This window comes from Triturus cristatus, chromosome 5_2 (genome assembly GCF_964204655.1).
Source record: "Triturus cristatus chromosome 5_2, aTriCri1.1, whole genome shotgun sequence".
NCBI lineage: Eukaryota > Metazoa > Chordata > Amphibia > Caudata > Salamandridae > Triturus > Triturus cristatus.
In genome coordinates, this window is record NC_140588.1 from 576,028,921 (window position 1) to 576,044,384 (window position 15,464).

The 15,464-nt window shown below is 53.4% G+C and overlaps 15 non-coding genes across 15 annotated transcripts; 6 read left to right on the forward strand and 9 right to left on the reverse strand.

The window, feature by feature from the left end:
- Positions 1 to 1,782: 1,782 nt before the first annotated feature.
- TRNAE-UUC (transfer RNA glutamic acid (anticodon UUC)) lies at positions 1,783 to 1,854 on the reverse strand. The gene has a single exon. It is a non-coding gene; the product is annotated as a tRNA-Glu (tRNA).
- A 243-nt stretch (positions 1,855 to 2,097) lies between these two features.
- On the forward strand, positions 2,098 to 2,180 carry TRNAL-UAA (transfer RNA leucine (anticodon UAA)). The gene has a single exon. It is a non-coding gene; the product is annotated as a tRNA-Leu (tRNA).
- A 1,839-nt stretch (positions 2,181 to 4,019) lies between these two features.
- TRNAE-UUC (transfer RNA glutamic acid (anticodon UUC)) lies at positions 4,020 to 4,091 on the reverse strand. The gene has a single exon. It is a non-coding gene; the product is annotated as a tRNA-Glu (tRNA).
- A 243-nt stretch (positions 4,092 to 4,334) lies between these two features.
- On the forward strand, positions 4,335 to 4,417 carry TRNAL-UAA (transfer RNA leucine (anticodon UAA)). Its single transcript has one exon. It is a non-coding gene; the product is annotated as a tRNA-Leu (tRNA).
- A 1,137-nt stretch (positions 4,418 to 5,554) lies between these two features.
- TRNAE-CUC (transfer RNA glutamic acid (anticodon CUC)) lies at positions 5,555 to 5,626 on the reverse strand. The gene has a single exon. It is a non-coding gene; the product is annotated as a tRNA-Glu (tRNA).
- A 630-nt stretch (positions 5,627 to 6,256) lies between these two features.
- On the reverse strand, positions 6,257 to 6,328 carry TRNAE-UUC (transfer RNA glutamic acid (anticodon UUC)). Its single transcript has one exon. It is a non-coding gene; the product is annotated as a tRNA-Glu (tRNA).
- Positions 6,329 to 6,571: 243 nt separating this feature from the next.
- Positions 6,572 to 6,654, forward strand: TRNAL-UAA (transfer RNA leucine (anticodon UAA)). The gene has a single exon. It is a non-coding gene; the product is annotated as a tRNA-Leu (tRNA).
- Positions 6,655 to 8,494: 1,840 nt separating this feature from the next.
- TRNAE-UUC (transfer RNA glutamic acid (anticodon UUC)) lies at positions 8,495 to 8,566 on the reverse strand. Its single transcript has one exon. It is a non-coding gene; the product is annotated as a tRNA-Glu (tRNA).
- A 243-nt stretch (positions 8,567 to 8,809) lies between these two features.
- TRNAL-UAA (transfer RNA leucine (anticodon UAA)) lies at positions 8,810 to 8,892 on the forward strand. The gene has a single exon. It is a non-coding gene; the product is annotated as a tRNA-Leu (tRNA).
- Positions 8,893 to 10,720: 1,828 nt separating this feature from the next.
- TRNAE-UUC (transfer RNA glutamic acid (anticodon UUC)) lies at positions 10,721 to 10,792 on the reverse strand. Its single transcript has one exon. It is a non-coding gene; the product is annotated as a tRNA-Glu (tRNA).
- Positions 10,793 to 11,035: 243 nt separating this feature from the next.
- Positions 11,036 to 11,118, forward strand: TRNAL-UAA (transfer RNA leucine (anticodon UAA)). The gene has a single exon. It is a non-coding gene; the product is annotated as a tRNA-Leu (tRNA).
- A 1,137-nt stretch (positions 11,119 to 12,255) lies between these two features.
- On the reverse strand, positions 12,256 to 12,327 carry TRNAE-CUC (transfer RNA glutamic acid (anticodon CUC)). The gene has a single exon. It is a non-coding gene; the product is annotated as a tRNA-Glu (tRNA).
- Positions 12,328 to 12,957: 630 nt separating this feature from the next.
- TRNAE-UUC (transfer RNA glutamic acid (anticodon UUC)) lies at positions 12,958 to 13,029 on the reverse strand. The gene has a single exon. It is a non-coding gene; the product is annotated as a tRNA-Glu (tRNA).
- Positions 13,030 to 13,272: 243 nt separating this feature from the next.
- TRNAL-UAA (transfer RNA leucine (anticodon UAA)) lies at positions 13,273 to 13,355 on the forward strand. The gene has a single exon. It is a non-coding gene; the product is annotated as a tRNA-Leu (tRNA).
- A 1,852-nt stretch (positions 13,356 to 15,207) lies between these two features.
- Positions 15,208 to 15,279, reverse strand: TRNAE-UUC (transfer RNA glutamic acid (anticodon UUC)). Its single transcript has one exon. It is a non-coding gene; the product is annotated as a tRNA-Glu (tRNA).
- Between the last annotated feature and the right edge of the window lie 185 nt (positions 15,280 to 15,464).

Consider the following 15,464-nt stretch of genomic DNA (forward strand, 5'->3'; position numbering starts at 1 on the left):
CATTTTCCTCTGCCCTCCTCACCCTCCCAGTGCCCTTCCTTAACAGTCCCAATTCACGTCTCAGCTGTGGGGTCTGCTGCTACTCTGCACTTAGCATGGATGTTTGCCAAAGCAATGCAGTGCCACCTACGCAGAGCCCCTGCTTAGAGAAATACACCTCCTATGTCTTTTCCCACTGAAGGGAGCAGGAGGAAGTACTTGCTTCCTGGGGAACATGGGCCTGCCACTGGAATTTGTTAACCCGCCTCTTGCGGATTTCTCCCCTTTCTTTGATTTACACCTGCAGGCTCTCCCTTGCCATCGGAGCAGGATCTGCTGATGCAGGCCCGGCTGGATCAAATGTGCAAAGGCTTGTCCCCAGGCCTCGGGAAAAAATTGAGCAGAGATTCCCGCCTCCGCCTCCGCCTCCTCTTGCCTTCCGAACGGGCTTCCAAACGGGCAATGCCCTGACGGGTCCCCCACGCCCCATCCTGCCCATGCCCACACCCCTGTATATGAGGGTGACCCATGTCCCTCACCCTCCATGCTCGAACGGAAGACACGTGTGTCCTGAGGGGAGCGCCAGACAGGCATTTCTCCGGCCAGGCAGACCCCTGCAGCACCCGTTAGGCTCCAAAGCCTGTACATTCCCAAGATGCCACTGGTCACTATGCAAATCAGACAGCCCTGGCCACACCCTCTCCGCCGCTGGGCTCTGCTGCTTTCGGTACGTGCAGCTCAGCTTTTTCTTACCCTGAACCAGACTTCCGTTTCAGCAAAAAGGTGGGTTGCAGTGGGTCCGGGATGCCATTTGGAGACAAAGCCTGCGGCCCTGTCAAAGATGACTTCCTGCCGCACACCATGTGGTCAGAAGCCTACGAAAAGAAGCGCACCTCGGAATACAGAATCTCACTTCCTCAAGAGCCTTGCACAAGAGATTTTCCTCCCGCCGAGGAAAGCAACTCAAAGGGAACCTTGCGAAAATCAAATTAGGAGCCAGATTGCGGGATGCTAGGCAAACTGTTTGTCAGAAAAGCAAATTCATTTTGAGAAGCCCTGACCTGCGGGAAGTAAAAGCATTCAAGGGCAGAAGAAGGACTGTTCCCTGACCGGGAATCGAACCCGGGCCGCGGCGGTGAGAGCGCAGAATCCTAACCACTAGACCACCAGGGAACCCAGAGCCATACAGCAAAAGTTCCTACACTGCTCTCCTAGTGACAAAGCTCATGGGGGCTGAAAGCATATTTTATTCTACAGCGAATATGAATCAGAACTTGAAAAAACACTCATGATTCCACCAGACTGTTTGTCACTTCCAAGCACAGGCCATCCCCTCCCCCGTGCTACTGAACCGACGAATTCCTGTACAATCGGGATCCCCGGGAAATCACAAGAGGGACACCTAGTGGCCGCTGATAGCTCAAAGACAGCTGGTACACCTTCTCACACCTACCTCGTTATTCAGCTTGCTGGAAGAATACATTGCGAATGACCGATTCAAGAGTGCAAGGGAGAAGAGTGCTCCAAAGTAGATGTATACATCGCAGCCGGGTTTTCCAGCAATTTACCTTTCTGATGAGCTGGTACTGCACTTTACGCCCACATAGAGCACCTGACTGGGTGGGGGACTGCGTGCGCATGAAGGTGGCTGAGGGCAATGGGAGCAAAGCAACCTGGGACACAGGGGACCCAGCCCCTTTCCTCTGCTTTCGTCTATAGGTCGGGGTGCCTTTTTAAGGACCTTCGATTAAAAAAAGCTGAGCTGCGTGGACAAATTACGCACGTCTACGTCTTAGAGGGATCTTCCCTGACCGGGAATCGAACCCGGGCCGCGGCGGTGAAAGCGCCGAATCCTAGCCACTAGACCACCAGGGAGGAGATGCTCTTGTGAGCCTGCCTTGCTCACTTCCTTATTGTGACTAAGCTAACTCCACTGTATAGATTGCCCATAAAGTACGAGTGGGGAAAAGTTAGGTGTCACACAGTGTGTTTGTCATAAGCAATTACCTTTATCCTCCTGCAAAAGCCTTTTTACTCTGCAATCACCTCTTGCTGGACAGCCTGCGCTGGAGCAGCCAGCATGAAAAGGGAGCTGAGTAAGGCAGGGCCTAGGGTCTCACCAGGGTGGCCGAGTGGTTAAGGCGTTGGACTTAAGATCCAATGGACAGTTGTCCGCATGGGTTCGAGCCCCATCCCTGGTATGGGTTTTCAGCGGGTGTGTAGGAACTTGCAGATGCTTTTTAAAGCATTTTCCTCTGCCCTCCTCACCCTCCCAGTGCCCTTCCTTAACAGTCCCAATTCACGTCTCAGCTGTGGGGTCTGCTGCTACTCTGCACTTAGCATGGATGCTTCCCAAAGCAATGCAGTGCCACCTACGCAGAGCCCCTGCTTAGAGAAATACACCTCCTATGTCTTTTCCCACTGAAGGGAGCAGGAGGAAGTACTTGCTTCCTGGGGAACATGGGCCTGCCACTGGAATTTGTTAACCCGCCTCTTGCGGATTTCTCCCCTTTCTTTGATTTACACCTGCAGGCTCTCCCTTGCCATCGGAGCAGGATCTGCTGATGCAGGCCCGGCTGGATCAAATGTGCAAAGGCTTGTCCCCAGGCCTCGGGAAAAAATTGAGCAGAGATTCCCGCCTCCGCCTCCGCCTCCTCTTGCCTTCCGAACGGGCTTCCAAACGGGCTTCCAAACGGGCAATGCCCTGACGGGTCCCCCACGCCCCATCCTGCCCATGCCCACACCCCTGTATATGAGGGTGACCCATGTCCCTCACCCTCCATGCTCGAACGGAAGACACGTGTGTCCTGAGGGGAGCGCCAGACAGGCATTTCTCCGGCCAGGCAGACCCCTGCAGCACCCGTTAGGCTCCAAAGCCTGTACATTCCCAAGATGCCACTGGTCACTATGCAAATCAGACAGCCCTGGCCACACCCTCTCCGCCGCTGGGCTCTGCTGCTTTCGGTACGTGCAGCTCAGCTTTTTCTTACCCTGAACCAGACTTCCGTTTCAGCAAAAAGGTGGGTTGCAGTGGGTCCGGGATGCCATTTGGAGACAAAGCCTGCGGCCCTGTCAAAGATGACTTCCTGCCGCACACCATGTGGTCAGAAGCCTACGAAAAGAAGCGCACCTCGGAATACAGAATCTCACTTCCTCAAGAGCCTTGCACAAGAGATTTTCCTCCCGCCGAGGAAAGCAACTCAAAGGGAACCTTGCGAAAATCAAATTAGGAGCCAGATTGCGGGATGCTAGGCAAACTGTTTGTCAGAAAAGCAAATTCATTTTGAGAAGCCCTGACCTGCGGGAAGTAAAAGCATTCAAGGGCAGAAGAAGGACTGTTCCCTGACCGGGAATCGAACCCGGGCCGCGGCGGTGAGAGCGCAGAATCCTAACCACTAGACCACCAGGGAACCCAGAGCCATACAGCAAAAGTTCCTACACTGCTCTCCTAGTGACAAAGCTCATGGGGGCTGAAAGCATATTTTATTCTACAGCGAATATGAATCAGAACTTGAAAAAACACTCATGATTCCACCAGACTGTTTGTCACTTCCAAGCACAGGCCATCCCCTCCCCCGTGCTACTGAACCGACGAATTCCTGTACAATCGGGATCCCCGGGAAATCACAAGAGGGACACCTAGTGGCCGCTGATAGCTCAAAGACAGCTGGTACACCTTCTCACACCTACCTCGTTATTCAGCTTGCTGGAAGAATACATTGCGAATGACCGATTCAAGAGTGCAAGGGAGAAGAGTGCTCCAAAGTAGATGTATACATCGCAGCCGGGTTTTCCAGCAATTTACCTTTCTGATGAGCTGGTACTGCACTTTACGCCCACATAGAGCACCTGACTGGGTGGGGGACTGCGTGCGCATGAAGGTGGCTGAGGGCAATGGGAGCAAAGCAACCTGGGACACAGGGGACCCAGCCCCTTTCCTCTGCTTTCGTCTATAGGTCGGGGTGCCTTTTTAAGGACCTTCGATTAAAAAAAGCTGAGCTGCGTGGACAAATTACGCACGTCTACGTCTTAGAGGGATCTTCCCTGACCGGGAATCGAACCCGGGCCGCGGCGGTGAAAGCGCCGAATCCTAGCCACTAGACCACCAGGGAGGAGATGCTCTTGTGAGCCTGCCTTGCTCACTTCCTTATTGTGACTAAGCTAACTCCACTGTATAGATTGCCCATAAAGTACGAGTGGGGAAAAGTTAGGTGTCACACAGTGTGTTTGTCATAAGCAATTACCTTTATCCTCCTGCAAAAGCCTTTTTACTCTGCAATCACCTCTTGCTGGACAGCCTGCGCTGGAGCAGCCAGCATGAAAAGGGAGCTGAGTAAGGCAGGGCCTAGGGTCTCACCAGGGTGGCCGAGTGGTTAAGGCGTTGGACTTAAGATCCAATGGACAGTTGTCCGCATGGGTTCGAGCCCCATCCCTGGTATGGGTTTTCAGCGGGTGTGTAGGAACTTGCAGATGCTTTTTAAAGCATTTTCCTCTGCCCTCCTCACCCTCCCAGTGCCCTTCCTTAACAGTCCCAATTCACGTCTCAGCTGTGGGGTCTGCTGCTACTCTGCACTTAGCATGGATGCTTCCCAAAGCAATGCAGTGCCACCTACGCAGAGCCCCTGCTTAGAGAAATACACCTCCTATGTCTTTTCCCACTGAAGGGAGCAGGAGGAAGTACTTGCTTCCTGGGGAACATGGGCCTGCCACTGGAATTTGTTAACCCGCCTCTTGCGGATTTCTCCCCTTTCTTTGATTTACACCTGCAGGCTCTCCCTTGCCATCGGAGCAGGATCTGCTGATGCAGGCCCGGCTGGATCAAATGTGCAAAGGCTTGTCCCCAGGCCTCGGGAAAAAATTGAGCAGAGATTCCCGCCTCCGCCTCCGCCTCCTCTTGCCTTCCGAACGGGCTTCCAAACGGGCTTCCAAACGGGCAATGCCCTGACGGGTCCCCCACGCCCCATCCTGCCCATGCCCACACCCCTGTATATGAGGGTGACCCATGTCCCTCACCCTCCATGCTCGAACGGAAGACACGTGTGTCCTGAGGGGAGCGCCAGACAGGCATTTCTCCGGCCAGGCAGACCCCTGCAGCACCCGTTAGGCTCCAAAGCCTGTACATTCCCAAGATGCCACTGGTCACTATGCAAATCAGACAGCCCTGGCCACACCCTCTCCGCCGCTGGGCTCTGCTGCTTTCGGTACGTGCAGCTCAGCTTTTTCTTACCCTAAACCAGACTTCCGTTTCAGCAAAAAGGTGGGTTGCAGTGGGTCCGGGATGCCATTTGGAGACAAAGCCTGCGGCCCTGTCAAAGATGACTTCCTGCCGCACACCATGTGGTCAGAAGCCTACGAAAAGAAGCGCACCTCGGAATACAGAATGTCACTTCCTCAAGAGCCTTGCACAAGAGATTTTCCTCCCGCCGAGGAAAGCAACTCAAAGGGAACCTTGCGAAAATCAAATTAGGAGCCAGATTGCGGGATGCTAGGCAAACTGTTTGTCAGAAAAGCAAATTCATTTTGAGAAGCCCTGACCTGCGGGAAGGAAAAGCATTCAAGGGCAGAAGAAGGACTGTTCCCTGACCGGGAATCGAACCCGGGCCGCGGCGGTGAGAGCGCCGAATCCTAACCACTAGACCACCAGGGAACCCAGAGCCATACAGCAAAAGTTCCTACACTGCTCTCCTAGTGACAAAGCTCATGGGGGCTGAAAGCATATTTTATTCTACAGCGAATATGAATCAGAACTTGAAAAAACACTCATGATTCCACCAGACTGTTTGTCACTTCCAAGCACAGGCCATCCCCTCCCCCGTGCTACTGAACCGACGAATTCCTGTACAATCGGGATCCCCGGGAAATCACAAGAGGGACACCTAGTGGCCGCTGATAGCTCAAAGACAGCTGGTACACCTTCTCACACCTACCTCGTTATTCAGCTTGCTGGAAGAATACATTGCGAATGACCGATTCAAGAGTGCAAGGGAGAAGAGTGCTCCAAAGTAGATGTATACATCGCAGCCGGGTTTTCCAGCAATTTACCTTTCTGATGAGCTGGTACTGCACTTTACGCCCACATAGAGCACCTGACTGGGTGGGGGACTGCGTGCGCATGAAGGTGGCTGAGGGCAATGGGAGCAAAGCAACCTGGGACACAGGGGACCCAGCCCCTTTCCTCTGCTTTCGTCTATAGGTCGGGGTGCCTTTTTAAGGACCTTCGATTAAAAAAAGCTGAGCTGCGTGGACAAATTACGCACGTCTACGTCTTAGAGGGATCTTCCCTGACCGGGAATCGAACCCGGGCCGCGGCGGTGAAAGCGCCGAATCCTAGCCACTAGACCACCAGGGAGGAGATGCTCTTGTGAGCCTGCCTTGCTCACTTCCTTATTGTGACTAAGCTAACTCCACTGTATAGATTGCCCATAAAGTACGAGTGAGGAAAAGTTAGGTGTCACACAGTGTGTTTGTCATAAGCAATTACCTTTATCCTCCTGCAAAAGCCTTTTTACTCTGCAATCACCTCTTGCTGGACAGCCTGCGCTGGAGCAGCCAGCATGAAAAGGGAGCTGAGTAAGGCAGGGCCTAGGGTCTCACCAGGGTGGCCGAGTGGTTAAGGCGTTGGACTTAAGATCCAATGGACAGTTGTCCGCATGGGTTCGAGCCCCATCCCTGGTATGGGTTTTCAGCGGGTGTGTAGGAACTTGCAGATGCTTTTTTAAAGCATTTTCCTCTGCCCTCCTCACCCTCCCAGTGCCCTTCCTTAACAGTCCCAATTCACGTCTCAGCTGTGGGGTCTGCTGCTACTCTGCACTTAGCATGGATGCTTCCCAAAGCAATGCAGTGCCACCTACGCAGAGCCCCTGCTTAGAGAAATACACCTCCTATGTCTTTTCCCACTGAAGGGAGCAGGAGGAAGTACTTGCTTCCTGGGGAACATGGGCCTGCCACTGGAATTTGTTAACCCGCCTCTTGCGGATTTCTCCCCTTTCTTTGATTTACACCTGCAGGCTCTCCCTTGCCATCGGAGCAGGATCTGCTGATGCAGGCCCGGCTGGATCAAATGTGCAAAGGCTTGTCCCCAGGCCTCGGGAAAAAATTGAGCAGAGATTCCCGCCTCCGCCTCCGCCTCCTCTTGCCTTCCGAACGGGCTTCCAAACGGGCTTCCAAACGGGCAATGCCCTGACGGGTCCCCCACGCCCCATCCTGCCCATGCCCACACCCCTGTATATGAGGGTGACCCATGTCCCTCACCCTCCATGCTCGAACGGAAGACACGTGTGTCCTGAGGGGAGCGCCAGACAGGCATTTCTCCGGCCAGGCAGACCCCTGCAGCACCCGTTAGGCTCCAAAGCCTGTACATTCCCAAGATGCCACTGGTCACTATGCAAATCAGACAGCCCTGGCCACACCCTCTCCGCCGCTGGGCTCTGCTGCTTTCGGTACGTGCAGCTCAGCTTTTTCTTACCCTGAACCAGACTTCCGTTTCAGCAAAAAGGTGGGTTGCAGTGGGTCCGGGATGCCATTTGGAGACAAAGCCTGCGGCCCTGTCAAAGATGACTTCCTGCCGCACACCATGTGGTCAGAAGCCTACGAAAAGAAGCGCACCTCGGAATACAGAATCTCACTTCCTCAAGAGCCTTGCACAAGAGATTTTCCTCCCGCCGAGGAAAGCAACTCAAAGGGAACCTTGCGAAAATCAAATTAGGAGCCAGATTGCGGGATGCTAGGCAAACTGTTTGTCAGAAAAGCAAATTCATTTTGAGAAGCCCTGACCTGCGGGAAGGAAAAGCATTCAAGGGCAGAAGAAGGACTGTTCCCTGACCGGGAATCGAACCCAGGCCGCAGCGGTGAGAGCGCCGAATCCTAACCACTAGACCACCAGGGAACCCACAGCCATACAGCAAAAGTTCCTACACTGCTCTCCTAGTGACAAAGCTCATGGGGGCTGAAAGCATATTTTATTCTACAGCGAATATGAATCAGAACTTGAAAAAACACTCATGATTCCACCAGACTGTTTGTCACTTCCAAGCACAGGCCATCCCCTCCCCCGTGCTACTGAACCGACGAATTCCTGTACAATCGGGATCCCCGGGAAATCACAAGAGGGACACCTAGTGGCCGCTGATAGCTCAAAGACAGCTGGTACACCTTCTCACACCTACCTCGTTATTCAGCTTGCTGGAAGAATACATTGCGAATGACCGATTCAAGAGTGCAAGGGAGAAGAGTGCTCCAAAGTAGATGTATACATCGCAGCCGGGTTTTCCAGCAATTTACCTTTATGATGAGCTGGTACTGCACTTTACGCCCACATAGAGCACCTGACTGGGTGGGGGACTGCGTGCGCATGAAGGTGGCTGAGGGCAATGGGAGCAAAGCAACCTGGGACACAGGGGACCCAGCCCCTTTCCTCTGCTTTCGTCTATAGGTTGGGGTGCCTTTTTAAGGACCTTCGATTAAAAAAAGCTGAGCTGCGTGGACAAATTACGCACGTCTACGTCTTAGAGGGATCTTCCCTGACCGGGAATCGAACCCGGGCCGCGGCGGTGAAAGCGCCGAATCCTAGCCACTAGACCACCAGGGAGGAGATGCTCTTGTGAGCCTGCCTTGCTCACTTCCTTATTGTGACTAAGCTAACTCCACTGTATAGATTGCCCATAAAGTACGAGTGGGGAAAAGTTAGGTGTCACACAGTGTGTTTGTCATAAGCAATTACCTTTATCCTCCTGCAAAAGCCTTTTTACTCTGCAATCACCTCTTGCTGGACAGCCTGCGCTGGAGCAGCCAGCATGAAAAGGGAGCTGAGTAAGGCAGGACCTAGGGTCTCACCAGGGTGGCCGAGTGGTTAAGGCGTTGGACTTAAGATCCAATGGACAGTTGTCCGCATGGGTTCGAGCCCCATCCCTGGTATGGGTTTTCAGCGGGTGTGTAGGAACTTGCTGATGCTTTTGTAAAGCATTTTCCTCTGCCCTCCTCACCCTCCCAGTGCCCTTCCTTAACAGTCCCAATTCACGTCTCAGCTGTGGGGTCTGCTGCTACTCTGCACTTAGCATGGATGTTTGCCAAAGCAATGCAGTGCCACCTACGCAGAGCCCCTGCTTAGAGAAATACACCTCCTATGTCTTTTCCCACTGAAGGGAGCAGGAGGAAGTACTTGCTTCCTGGGGAACATGGGCCTGCCACTGGAATTTGTTAACCCGCCTCTTGCGGATTTCTCCCCTTTCTTTGATTTACACCTGCAGGCTCTCCCTTGCCATCGGAGCAGGATCTGCTGATGCAGGCCCGGCTGGATCAAATGTGCAAAGGCTTGTCCCCAGGCCTCGGGAAAAAATTGAGCAGAGATTCCCGCCTCCGCCTCCGCCTCCTCTTGCCTTCCGAACGGGCTTCCAAACGGGCAATGCCCTGACGGGTCCCCCACGCCCCATCCTGCCCATGCCCACACCCCTGTATATGAGGGTGACCCATGTCCCTCACCCTCCATGCTCGAACGGAAGACACGTGTGTCCTGAGGGGAGCGCCAGACAGGCATTTCTCCGGCCAGGCAGACCCCTGCAGCACCCGTTAGGCTCCAAAGCCTGTACATTCCCAAGATGCCACTGGTCACTATGCAAATCAGACAGCCCTGGCCACACCCTCTCCGCCGCTGGGCTCTGCTGCTTTCGGTACGTGCAGCTCAGCTTTTTCTTACCCTGAACCAGACTTCCGTTTCAGCAAAAAGGTGGGTTGCAGTGGGTCCGGGATGCCATTTGGAGACAAAGCCTGCGGCCCTGTCAAAGATGACTTCCTGCCGCACACCATGTGGTCAGAAGCCTACGAAAAGAAGCGCACCTCGGAATACAGAATCTCACTTCCTCAAGAGCCTTGCACAAGAGATTTTCCTCCCGCCGAGGAAAGCAACTCAAAGGGAACCTTGCGAAAATCAAATTAGGAGCCAGATTGCGGGATGCTAGGCAAACTGTTTGTCAGAAAAGCAAATTCATTTTGAGAAGCCCTGACCTGCGGGAAGTAAAAGCATTCAAGGGCAGAAGAAGGACTGTTCCCTGACCGGGAATCGAACCCGGGCCGCGGCGGTGAGAGCGCAGAATCCTAACCACTAGACCACCAGGGAACCCAGAGCCATACAGCAAAAGTTCCTACACTGCTCTCCTAGTGACAAAGCTCATGGGGGCTGAAAGCATATTTTATTCTACAGCGAATATGAATCAGAACTTGAAAAAACACTCATGATTCCACCAGACTGTTTGTCACTTCCAAGCACAGGCCATCCCCTCCCCCGTGCTACTGAACCGACGAATTCCTGTACAATCGGGATCCCCGGGAAATCACAAGAGGGACACCTAGTGGCCGCTGATAGCTCAAAGACAGCTGGTACACCTTCTCACACCTACCTCGTTATTCAGCTTGCTGGAAGAATACATTGCGAATGACCGATTCAAGAGTGCAAGGGAGAAGAGTGCTCCAAAGTAGATGTATACATCGCAGCCGGGTTTTCCAGCAATTTACCTTTCTGATGAGCTGGTACTGCACTTTACGCCCACATAGAGCACCTGACTGGGTGGGGGACTGCGTGCGCATGAAGGTGGCTGAGGGCAATGGGAGCAAAGCAACCTGGGACACAGGGGACCCAGCCCCTTTCCTCTGCTTTCGTCTATAGGTCGGGGTGCCTTTTTAAGGACCTTCGATTAAAAAAAGCTGAGCTGCGTGGACAAATTACGCACGTCTACGTCTTAGAGGGATCTTCCCTGACCGGGAATCGAACCCGGGCCGCGGCGGTGAAAGCGCCGAATCCTAGCCACTAGACCACCAGGGAGGAGATGCTCTTGTGAGCCTGCCTTGCTCACTTCCTTATTGTGACTAAGCTAACTCCACTGTATAGATTGCCCATAAAGTACGAGTGGGGAAAAGTTAGGTGTCACACAGTGTGTTTGTCATAAGCAATTACCTTTATCCTCCTGCAAAAGCCTTTTTACTCTGCAATCACCTCTTGCTGGACAGCCTGCGCTGGAGCAGCCAGCATGAAAAGGGAGCTGAGTAAGGCAGGGCCTAGGGTCTCACCAGGGTGGCCGAGTGGTTAAGGCGTTGGACTTAAGATCCAATGGACAGTTGTCCGCATGGGTTCGAGCCCCATCCCTGGTATGGGTTTTCAGCGGGTGTGTAGGAACTTGCAGATGCTTTTTAAAGCATTTTCCTCTGCCCTCCTCACCCTCCCAGTGCCCTTCCTTAACAGTCCCAATTCACGTCTCAGCTGTGGGGTCTGCTGCTACTCTGCACTTAGCATGGATGCTTCCCAAAGCAATGCAGTGCCACCTACGCAGAGCCCCTGCTTAGAGAAATACACCTCCTATGTCTTTTCCCACTGAAGGGAGCAGGAGGAAGTACTTGCTTCCTGGGGAACATGGGCCTGCCACTGGAATTTGTTAACCCGCCTCTTGCGGATTTCTCCCCTTTCTTTGATTTACACCTGCAGGCTCTCCCTTGCCATCGGAGCAGGATCTGCTGATGCAGGCCCGGCTGGATCAAATGTGCAAAGGCTTGTCCCCAGGCCTCGGGAAAAAATTGAGCAGAGATTCCCGCCTCCGCCTCCGCCTCCTCTTGCCTTCCGAACGGGCTTCCAAACGGGCTTCCAAACGGGCAATGCCCTGACGGGTCCCCCACGCCCCATCCTGCCCATGCCCACACCCCTGTATATGAGGGTGACCCATGTCCCTCACCCTCCATGCTCGAACGGAAGACACGTGTGTCCTGAGGGGAGCGCCAGACAGGCATTTCTCCGGCCAGGCAGACCCCTGCAGCACCCGTTAGGCTCCAAAGCCTGTACATTCCCAAGATGCCACTGGTCACTATGCAAATCAGACAGCCCTGGCCACACCCTCTCCGCCGCTGGGCTCTGCTGCTTTCGGTACGTGCAGCTCAGCTTTTTCTTACCCTAAACCAGACTTCCGTTTCAGCAAAAAGGTGGGTTGCAGTGGGTCCGGGATGCCATTTGGAGACAAAGCCTGCGGCCCTGTCAAAGATGACTTCCTGCCGCACACCATGTGGTCAGAAGCCTACGAAAAGAAGCGCACCTCGGAATACAGAATGTCACTTCCTCAAGAGCCTTGCACAAGAGATTTTCCTCCCGCCGAGGAAAGCAACTCAAAGGGAACCTTGCGAAAATCAAATTAGGAGCCAGATTGCGGGATGCTAGGCAAACTGTTTGTCAGAAAAGCAAATTCATTTTGAGAAGCCCTGACCTGCGGGAAGGAAAAGCATTCAAGGGCAGAAGAAGGACTGTTCCCTGACCGGGAATCGAACCCGGGCCGCGGCGGTGAGAGCGCCGAATCCTAACCACTAGACCACCAGGGAACCCAGAGCCATACAGCAAAAGTTCCTACACTGCTCTCCTAGTGACAAAGCTCATGGGGGCTGAAAGCATATTTTATTCTACAGCGAATATGAATCAGAACTTGAAAAAACACTCATGATTCCACCAGACTGTTTGTCACTTCCAAGCACAGGCCATCCCCTCCCCCGTGCTACTGAACCGACGAATTCCTGTACAATCGGGATCCCCGGGAAATCACAAGAGGGACACCTAGTGGCCGCTGATAGCTCAAAGACAGCTGGTACACCTTCTCACACCTACCTCGTTATTCAGCTTGCTGGAAGAATACATTGCGAATGACCGATTCAAGAGTGCAAGGGAGAAGAGTGCTCCAAAGTAGATGTATACATCGCAGCCGGGTTTTCCAGCAATTTACCTTTCTGATGAGCTGGTACTGCACTTTACGCCCACATAGAGCACCTGACTGGGTGGGGGACTGCGTGCGCATGAAGGTGGCTGAGGGCAATGGGAGCAAAGCAACCTGGGACACAGGGGACCCAGCCCCTTTCCTCTGCTTTCGTCTATAGGTCGGGGTGCCTTTTTAAGGACCTTCGATTAAAAAAAGCTGAGCTGCGTGGACAAATTACGCACGTCTACGTCTTAGAGGGATCTTCCCTGACCGGGAATCGAACCCGGGCCGCGGCGGTGAAAGCGCCGAATCCTAGCCACTAGACCACCAGGGAGGAGATGCTCTTGTGAGCCTGCCTTGCTCACTTCCTTATTGTGACTAAGCTAACTCCACTGTATAGATTGCCCATAAAGTACGAGTGAGGAAAAGTTAGGTGTCACACAGTGTGTTTGTCATAAGCAATTACCTTTATCCTCCTGCAAAAGCCTTTTTACTCTGCAATCACCTCTTGCTGGACAGCCTGCGCTGGAGCAGCCAGCATGAAAAGGGAGCTGAGTAAGGCAGGGCCTAGGGTCTCACCAGGGTGGCCGAGTGGTTAAGGCGTTGGACTTAAGATCCAATGGACAGTTGTCCGCATGGGTTCGAGCCCCATCCCTGGTATGGGTTTTCAGCGGGTGTGTAGGAACTTGCAGATGCTTTTTTAAAGCATTTTCCTCTGCCCTCCTCACCCTCCCAGTGCCCTTCCTTAACAGTCCCAATTCACGTCTCAGCTGTGGGGTCTGCTGCTACTCTGCACTTAGCATGGATGCTTCCCAAAGCAATGCAGTGCCACCTACGCAGAGCCCCTGCTTAGAGAAATACACCTCCTATGTCTTTTCCCACTGAAGGGAGCAGGAGGAAGTACTTGCTTCCTGGGGAACATGGGCCTGCCACTGGAATTTGTTAACCCGCCTCTTGCGGATTTCTCCCCTTTCTTTGATTTACACCTGCAGGCTCTCCCTTGCCATCGGAGCAGGATCTGCTGATGCAGGCCCGGCTGGATCAAATGTGCAAAGGCTTGTCCCCAGGCCTCGGGAAAAAATTGAGCAGAGATTCCCGCCTCCGCCTCCGCCTCCTCTTGCCTTCCGAACGGGCTTCCAAACGGGCTTCCAAACGGGCTTCCAAACGGGCAATGCCCTGACGGGTCCCCCACGCCCCATCCTGCCCATGCCCACACCCCTGTATATGAGGGTGACCCATGTCCCTCACCCTCCATGCTCGAACGGAAGACACGTGTGTCCTGAGGGGAGCGCCAGACAGGCATTTCTCCGGCCAGGCAGACCCCTGCAGCACCCGTTAGGCTCCAAAGCCTGTACATTCCCAAGATGCCACTGGTCACTATGCAAATCAGACAGCCCTGGCCACACCCTCTCCGCCGCTGGGCTCTGCTGCTTTCGGTACGTGCAGCTCAGCTTTTTCTTACCCTGAACCAGACTTCCGTTTCAGCAAAAAGGTGGGTTGCAGTGGGTCCGGGATGCCATTTGGAGACAAAGCCTGCGGCCCTGTCAAAGATGACTTCCTGCCGCACACCATGTGGTCAGAAGCCTACGAAAAGAAGCGCACCTCGGAATACAGAATCTCACTTCCTCAAGAGCCTTGCACAAGAGATTTTCCTCCCGCCGAGGAAAGCAACTCAAAGGGAACCTTGCGAAAATCAAATTAGGAGCCAGATTGCGGGATGCTAGGCAAACTGTTTGTCAGAAAAGCAAATTCATTTTGAGAAGCCCTGACCTGCGGGAAGGAAAAGCATTCAAGGGCAGAAGAAGGACTGTTCCCTGACCGGGAATCGAACCCAGGCCGCAGCGGTGAGAGCGCCGAATCCTAACCACTAGACCACCAGGGAACCCACAGCCATACAGCAAAAGTTCCTACACTGCTCTCCTAGTGACAAAGCTCATGGGGGCTGAAAGCATATTTTATTCTACAGCGAATATGAATCAGAACTTGAAAAAACACTCATGATTCCACCAGACTGTTTGTCACTTCCAAGCACAGGCCATCCCCTCCCCCGTGCTACTGAACCGACGAATTCCTGTACAATCGGGATCCCCGGGAAATCACAAGAGGGACACCTAGTGGCCGCTGATAGCTCAAAGACAGCTGGTACACCTTCTCACACCTACCTCGTTATTCAGCTTGCTGGAAGAATACATTGCGAATGACCGATTCAAGAGTGCAAGGGAGAAGAGTGCTCCAAAGTAGATGTATACATCGCAGCCGGGTTTTCCAGCAATTTACCTTTATGATGAGCTGGTACTGCACTTTACGCCCACATAGAGCACCTGACTGGGTGGGGGACTGCGTGCGCATGAAGGTGGCTGAGGGCAATGGGAGCAAAGCAACCTGGGACACAGGGGACCCAGCCCCTTTCCTCTGCTTTCGTCTATAGGTTGGGGTGCCTTTTTAAGGACCTTCGATTAAAAAAAGCTGAGCTGCGTGGACAAATTACGCACGTCTACGTCTTAGAGGGATCTTCCCTGACCGGGAATCGAACCCGGGCCGCGGCGGTGAAAGCGCCGAATCCTAGCCACTAGACCACCAGGGAGGAGATGCTCTTGTGAGCCTGCCTTGCTCACTTCCTTATTGTGACTAAGCTAACTCCACTGTATAGATTGCCCATAAAGTACGAGTGGGGAAAAGTTAGGTGTCACACAGTGTGTTTGTCATAAGCAATTACCTTTATCCTCCTGCAAAAGCCTTTTTACTCTGCAATCACCTCTTGCTGGACAG